Source organism: Delphinapterus leucas, chromosome 9 (assembly GCF_059928025.1).
Source record: "Delphinapterus leucas isolate spDelLeu-1000000601 "Yukka" chromosome 9, BTC_Dleu_Yukka2, whole genome shotgun sequence".
Classification (NCBI taxonomy): domain Eukaryota; kingdom Metazoa; phylum Chordata; class Mammalia; order Artiodactyla; family Monodontidae; genus Delphinapterus; species Delphinapterus leucas.
In genome coordinates this window covers 93,640,907-93,649,431 of record NC_143137.1, presented here as the reverse complement: position 1 = coordinate 93,649,431, position 8,525 = coordinate 93,640,907, and the positions used below count along the sequence as shown (strand labels likewise).

At 41.5% G+C, this 8,525-nt stretch overlaps 1 protein-coding gene across 3 annotated transcripts in view; it reads right to left on the bottom strand.

Moving 5' to 3' along the window:
- The window catches only part of SUGCT (succinyl-CoA:glutarate-CoA transferase), a 793,918-nt gene that overhangs the window by 100,503 nt on the left and 684,890 nt on the right, over positions 1-8,525 (bottom strand). The window lies entirely within an intron of this gene.

Genomic DNA, 8,525 nt, shown 5'->3' with positions numbered 1-8,525 from the left:
CTGTCAAAGGGGGAGGAATGCAGGAAACCTGTTAATGACTAACCCTCAGAAATTCATCACCCAAAAAAAAAAAAAAAAGAAATTCATTACCCAAGCAGCCTGGGGTGTTTGCGGTGAATGCCAGGAATATCACTGCCGGTTACACCCTTGCAGATGGACCATCATTTTGGAAAGAACTGCATTTGCACACATGGCTTTTCTTGACTTAGCTTTATCCAACTGTGCAGTGGTCATCTGACCTGCCCACCACCATGCAGGGGGCCACATGAATATGCCTGGCCTGTCACAAAGACCCACAGGGGTAGGTCACTCAACTGAGTTGACTTTCTGGGTCCCAGAGAACAGTGGCCATGGGTACATAGTGTCTCTCTGAAGCTGGAAATCTGACCCCAGGTGAAGGTAACACAAAGGTTTACTACTCAGCATCTACTGTAGGGTTCCAAGATTCAGTTCAAAAGACCACAGATCAACTACACCTCAGCCAGACCCTGGGTGAAGCCTTTAGGTGGCAGAAGAGGTTATGGGTGCAAGCTTCATTGTCAGAGAGACTTCTGTTTGGATATCAGCTCTTCTACTTTCGAGCAGCGCCATCTCGGACTAATTACTTAACGTCTCTGAGCCTTGTGTTCTGCAACTAAACTGGGTATGATAAAGTTTACCACATAGACTTGATGTAAGGATTTAAATGAGATAATGGACAGAAAGCATGAAGTAAGCATCCCCTAACCCACAACAATGCACAAAACCTGCCGGCCACTATGATGACAAAAGCTGCCCCATCACCTCCCTTGATGCTTTGCAGTGCAAGGGGAAAAGGATGTTTATTGTCAGCTCTTTGCTGAGCACTGAGCCACTGCAAATAGGGTAACTCAAGAAATGCTTTCAACACCTGTTGGGAATGGATTTTATCATCCCCAATCTTCACATAATGACACTAAAGTTCCCAAAGCTAATAAGGTTTTGCTCAAGGTCACATGGCTAATAATTAATAGCACCAGGAAGCAAATCCATGTCCACCTGAGCTGTCTCACATTGAAGACCATGTACTTTCCATAACCTTAGCAGCCTCGTCTTGCTTCTCACTCTTCCATGGACAAGCTGGGGAACATGCTGTTTCAACAGATTTTACTTTTGTTGCCTCATTCAATAAATGGTATTTATGTTGGCTGTCCTTTACGTCTCACTTGATTAGGCTTCGGGAAAACAAATTAGGGAGTCACAAGGAGACTACAAAACAGTACATTTCTATCTCATAAAAATTCTTCCAGCCTCCTCTCGATTTGGGGAGCTCATAGGAAGAACAAATAAAACCAAAGCACATGTGGGTAACAGAATGTCAGTCAGTAAAGCAGCAAATGTGCTCCCGGCTCTTCGGAGAATTCCATTCAGAAAAGGTCATGTTGAGGAAGCCATTGTTGATGGAGAGAGAGGACACAGACCTCCTAAAACCATCCACCCCTGTCTGTCACCCATACCATGCACTCCAGATAAATGGCAACTTCCAACTGATTGCACAGTTTTCCTTCTCTGAAGCTCAGGGAAATTCCTTTTTTTTCCCCTTCTCACACTTCCTTTCAAATGCTCCAGTGTATGACTGTTTTTTCACGGGTTGGTCCCTTTTTAGGAAAGGAGCACACATTGGGAAGCAGTGTCCCCTACGCTCCCAGGAAAGCTGATAATTTGGTGTTTTAGGGATGTGTTCCATTTTGACATTAACCATGGTTTTCATCTAAAACTTGTCTTTCAAAAGAAGGACTCTGCTGAGCGAATACAAGGCTGAAGTCGAAGTCAGGTATGTGTTCCTTTCCTACTGGATGACCTGAAGCAAGACGATCAACTGGAAGATAATCACTTGACTCTTCAGGAATCTGGGTTGAAACACAGCTACCATTTACTGCTATTGCTGCTGCTGCCAGGAGTATTAGCAGTGGTAGCTACCGTTTCCTAAGAATCTAGGATGTGCCAGCCACTGTGCCAAATGTTTTACATACATGATCTCCTATAATCCTCACGGCAATCCTGTATGGATGTTGACGGAGGTTTAAGGTAAAAGGGTTAAAGTTAGGATCCAGGTTAGAAAATGAGAATAACTTGCCCAACATCATACAGCTAGGAAAAGTTGTCCTAGTCCAGGTCTGTTCCAAGTCCAGGTCTGTTGGGTTTAGGAACTTGGAGTTTTGTTAAAAAAAGAATGGGTTGAGGTGAAATTCACATAACATAAAATTCACCATTTTCAAGTGAACTATTCAGTGGCATTTAATACATTTGCAACGCTGTGTGACTACCACCTCTATCTAGTTCCAAAATATTTCCATTGCTCCTGAAACGGAGCAGGGCCCCACCTGTGGTCCTTGGCCCCCATGTCCTCCGCCTGCCTTTTGTCTGTGGAAAAACTTTAACCAAAGAATAAGTTTAATCAGAGAAATGAGAAAATGCAGAAACAAAGGAAAACCGTACAACAAGACTAAATAATAATAGTTGAGTCATTAAGCGCAGTTAAGGACCTTTAGTTCCTTCTCAAGGGCTATAGATAATATTCTGAGCCCTATCCTGTGAGCTGTCTTATAGACGCTGAAACCCCATCAGGTGGAAGAAGTTAACTACGTGATGGCCAGACTGTAGCCGTGACATTAGCTGCCACAATTCCAAGAATTGGCCTCAAGGAAATGGGAACAAACCGACCCTGGAACTGAAGATTAACTGTACTTAAAACAATCAGGATGACGCTGGTCAGACCAGCGATGACCGATTTCAAGATGACTGTCAGAGCTGACTGTGCTGTTTCTGCATGTAGCCCCTTCCTTCAACCTATAAAAGCTCTTGCCCCCTGACTGTGAGGGGTGGAGTCGGCCTTTGGACAGGCATCCGCCCTCCCCCGCATGGCCCCCAGTCGCCGGCATGCAAAATCAGGCAGACTTTCCTTTCTGCCAACCTTGCCTCTTTACTGGCGAGCAGCCAGATCCCACTTTCAGTTACACTCTCAGCAAAACCCTCATCCCTTAAGCAGTTTCTCTCAATTCTCCCCTCCCCTCACGCCCCTGGCAACCACTAACCTTCTTTCTGTCTCTAGGGATTTCTCTATTCTGGATACTCCGTATCAATGAGATCATACAGTATGTGACCTTTAAGTGTCTGGTGTCCTCCACTTAGCATAATGTTTTTGAGATTCATCCACATTGGAGTACTGTGATATTGGTACTTCGAACTTGGGACTTTTAACCTCCCTGCAGGGATGATGTATAAGGGAATTCTTCAGGTCCAGCCATAGGAAAGGGCAGTTCAACTTGTGTCACCCTCACTATGCACCATCCTTTCCTGGGAGCTTCCAGATCCACACCGAACACTATGCTACCAAGTTTGGGATGAAGGGCGTTTAACACTTTGCACAAAAAAATCTTAGAGAATTTAGGTTGGTGGAATGGTATTACTTGGTAATTTTTAGACTTGCTAGGATAAAGACACCTGGAAGATACTATATATTTGGAAAGCTTAGGCTTCTTTAAATAAATATAAGTTACTAAGTAAGCCATACTGCAGTTTATGAAATTGTATATACTTTTTCATATGCCCCTTCAGAAACCAGGTATTTTGCATATGACTGATTTTAGGAAGATTCTGAAGCTGGGGTTTGTCCATGTAATTTAATATCAGAGTATGGTATAGGTATCTGTACTGTACTGGCCGTTTTCACATTGTAATTTTCTATACGTTTCCTAAATACAGCAGTGCTCCCTTATCTGTAGGGGATAGTTTCCAAGACCCCATGTGGATGCCTAAAACCACAGATAATGTCAAACCCTATGTATACTCTTTTTTCTTATCCACACATACTTATGATAAAGTTTAATTTATAAATGAGGCACAGTAAGTGATGAACAACTATAACTACTGATAACATAGAACAATGGTAACAATATACTATAATAATAAGTTATGTAAAAGTGGTCTCTCAAAATATCTTACTGTACATATTTAATGCTTTTTCCATCTTAACTAAGCACCTATGACACACTGTGGCCTTAACTTTTGCAGTTTGAGGTGTGACAGCAAAACTAGCACAAATTTCTTTTTCCTTCTTCACAATTTCACAGATAGAAGATGCGCTCTTACTGTAGATCTCAGCGACCTCAGCTTACAGTTTATTCTTCTTTCCTTATTAAGTTGAGAACGTTCACCTTTTCACTTAAAAGAAGCTCTTTACAGCTTCTCTTTGGCATATCTGAATAGCCAGCATCACTACTCTTGTGCTTTGGGAACATTATTCAGTAAAATAAGGGTCACTTGAACACATGTGCTGCCACTGACGGACAGTCAATCTGATAACCTAGAGGGCTACTAAGTGACTAACGGGTGGATACGCTGGACAAACGGATGATTCAAGGGACAGAGGGGGATGGCAGGAGAGTTCATCACTCTCCTCAGAATGGCACACAATTTAAAATTTATGAATTATTTTTTTCTAGAATTTTCTGTTTAATATTTCTAGACCACGGTTGACAACAGGTAACTGAAACTTTGGAAAGTGAACCTGGGGATGGGGCAGAGTGAGGAGCTACTGTGGAGGATCATTTTGCCACATGGTTCATAAAAACCAGAAATTTACAGTCCCGTAAAAATATACATAGACACGCACAGTGAGACAAGGAAGGCAATATCTAGATCCCAGAGAAAGCTAAGTTCTCATGGGTCCATTGAATCCTGTCCTTGTAACCCTGTGCAATAATCCTATGTACCTGGGACGTCCCTCCCAGTCTAGGCTTTGCATGGAGGGTTCTTCAACTATTTGTTTCAAGAAGTAGAACATGTTTGACATAATTATTTACATCTAAGGTCCAGAAAGAATGATCTGATTTTCTGTTTAAAAAGAACGATGAGCAGATAAGTCACATGTTCTTAAATTACTTTTGGGCAAAGCAATATCCACACCCGCATATGCTTTCAAACACTTGAAAGCTGTGTGATCTTGAGAATTCTTAAAAGTCCCCGAGGGCTTCCCTGGTGGCGCAGTGGTTGGGAGTTCGCCTGCCGATGCAGGGGACACGGGTTCGTGCCCTGGTCCGGGAAGATCCCACATGCTGCGGAGCGGCTGGGCCCGTGAGCCATGGCCGCTGAGCCTGCGCGTCCGGAGCCTGTGCTCCGCAACGGGAGAGGGCACAACAAAGAGAGGCCCGCGTACCGCAAAAAAAAAAAAAAAAAAAAAAAAAAAAAGTCCCTGAGTCTCAGTCTACAGATTTCTAAAGTGAGGCTGGCAATACCTACGGAGGATTGGTTTGAGCAGTTGGGTAATACAATATGGGTAATAACATCAGTAATAATCAAATAAATGTGTATGAAGATAATGAGCCCCAATTTTGTTTATAAAACTAGCAAATCATCTTGTGGATGTCATCTTAGTGTGTGTTTAAGACGTCCGTGATTGGGACTTCCCTGGTGGTGCAGTAGTTGGGAGTCTGCCTGCCAATGCAGGGGACCTGGGTTCGAGCCCTGCTCTGGGAACGTCCCACATGCTGTGGACCAGCTAAGCCTGTGCGCCACAACTACTGAAGCCTGTGTGCCTAGAGCCCACGCTCTGCAACGAGAAGCCACCGCAGTGAGAAGCCCCCGCACCGCAACAAAGAGTAGCCCCCACTCGCCGCAACTAGAGAAAGCCCGCGAGCAGCAACGAAGACCCAACGCAGCCAAAAACAATAAATAAAAAATAAAAGAGGTCTGTGATTGGTAGGAATGCAAATTGGTGCAATCCTTCTGGAGGGAAATTTGTCAACTCAACATCAAGAGTTTTAAAAGTGTTCACACACTTAGATGGAGAAATCCTGCTTAAAAAAATTTTTTTTTCTATGGATGTAATCAGGAATATCGACAAATTTTATTGGCAAGGATCTAAATAAACAACTTTCTAAATCTCCTTAATACTCTTAATACCTCTCTCCTTCCCACAAGGCTTTCTAACACACAGCCTGTGAGGGTTCTTTGTGGGGCATTCTGAACTTAAAAAAAAAAGAAAGAAAGAAAACTTTTCCATCTTTTCTTAGCTTCCAAAGGTTACCTTGTTAAGAGTAGGTGTTTAGCAATCATTCCCTCATGTACTGTCCTCAAAGGCCTATCTCTAACCGCTTCCTTCTAGATAAAAAGGTCAAATAGTTGTAATACTGAAAAAAAATTAGGAAAATATGTCCAAAACTTTGGCACTGGTTCAATAAATTACAGTAACTCTAAATGATGGCGAACTGTACTATAATTTCAAGTTGTGTATTTTGGGGCTTTGAACGGCTATAACTGCCTTCACTCTCTCCTGATAAGCCACTGAAATAAAAGTACATGAGTTAAACAAACAAACATAAAACTTCATATGAGGAAAAAGGATGGGAGAGAGCATTACTAGTGAATGGGATATTCCAACAAATTTAAGAATGACATGGATGGGATCATGTTGATGGGGAAAAGAGGTAGAGAAAGCTGAAGCACAGAATATTCTACAAGGACACTGAGAGGAAGTCGATGCCAATTGGTCTACTTCACCTCCCCCAAAGCCTCTTTTTTAAAAATTTAATGTAATTAATTTATTTTTTTATATTTTTGGCCACTCTGTGCATGGCTTGCGGAATCCTAGTTCCCCGACCAGGGATTGCACCCGCACCCTTGGCAGTGAAATCGCCGAGTCCTAACCACTGGACCACCAGGGAATTCCTGAGCCTCTTTTCTTAAAATCAATGATTAAGAGAGAGACAGATCTTAGACTAGAAGTAGGGCTGAAAGCAGAAGGATTAAACGCCTCAATATAGACTAGTCTCACTGGTTTCTACTAGAAACTAGAAGAAAGTGAAGCTTGCTTTCAAATTTCTAAACGGAAATGACGTTAAACCTAGAATTGTATATCCAGTCAAATGGTTAATCAAATATGAAGGTATTTTCGAACTTTCAAAGATTAAACTTACTAAGTATGTTTCTTGAAGTTGACTCCAGTAAAACACTGGAGTAAATGAAATAAGAGGAAAATGTTGGTACGCATTGAGGACCAGCCAACAAGTGTAGGGAAGGAAGGTCCCAGAACGACAGCTTGGACAAGGCAGAGATGGAGAAGGACAGAGATCTTCAAAAGGGGGAAGTCTAAGGAGGCAGAAGAGCCTTAACTGTATAATCAGTATGACTGAGAGGCTGGAAAAAGTAAAATAACCAGATAAAGCTACATACGCAAGAAAAAAAGTAAGAACTAGGAACTCTGGAAAAACACAAAATTTGCCTAAGAAAATCAAGATTCAAATATGAAGCAAATTACAATGTGGCAAGATTTTAAGTAACTGATGGAATATAAGTAAAGAAAATCCATTTGACTTTGATGCCCAGAACATTCAAGAAGCGCTTATTATCTGTGTATCCTCTATAATGGCACAAAGCATAGTGCATTAGATTGTCTGTTAGTTGCTGTCTGCCCTATGCAGGCAGGAAAATGTCAACTGTATTTGCTAATTGGCCCTCAATGCCTTTTGTGGTCCTTCTAATGAAGATAACAGCAAGCATCTTCTCTTGAACACTTGTGATGACTGTGGACTCCGCTTTTTATTTGCATTATCTCACTGGACTTTTCAACTTATACAACAGAGAGCATTATAACTCGCATTTTACAGATCAAGAAATTGAGACCCTTTAAAGGGTTAGTTTGTCTAAGGTTACCCAGCTAAGTAAGAGATAGAACCAGGACAAAATGTCCTATACGTCAGACTCCACGGTCCATGCTCTGTCATTCAATACAAATGTGGTGAACTAATTATTGCTAACAATTAAAAATATTTGAATAAATACTATTTATATTATTTTATTAATTCATTTATCCACTAATTTATTCTACATATAATTTGTGAGTATCCCTGTGTCAAGATCTGAGCTATATAAGCTAGATATATGTTAGCAAACAAAATGTATCTAGACACTCCTTTCATGGAATTTACATTCTGATTCGGAAGACAGACAAATAGGCAAACAAATAAATAGTTTTAATTTGATAGAAATTATTAAATGAGTAGAAACCTAGCTGAAAAGAGGAGAATATTGCAGGCACGGTGGAGAGGGGTCATGGGGTAGTGAAGGACTACAGTAAGTTCCCTACATCCGAACCTTCAATTTGTGAACTTTCAAAGATGCGAACGTGCCCCTGGATGCCAGCTGTTGTACTGGACTACTGTACTTTTCAAGGTACTGTACTGTAAGATTAAAAATGTTTATTTTTGTGTTTGTTTTTTATGTGTTATTTGTGTGAAAAGTATTATAAACCTATTACAGTACTACAGAGCTGACTGTGTTAGTTGGGTATCTAGGCTAACTTGTGTGAACAGGCTTGATGTTCAAGGCACTGAAAAAAGTTCCAGGGTGGCTCAAACATCATTTGGTAGTTTCTAGATGAAGTTGGAGGGAGAGGCACAGGGATTTATAGGCTATGGTAGTAAACTTGGATCCTATTCTGAGTTCACTGGGAAGCAGCTGGGGCTTTAAGCAGAGCAGTGACAAGACTTAAATACTCGCGTTGCTGG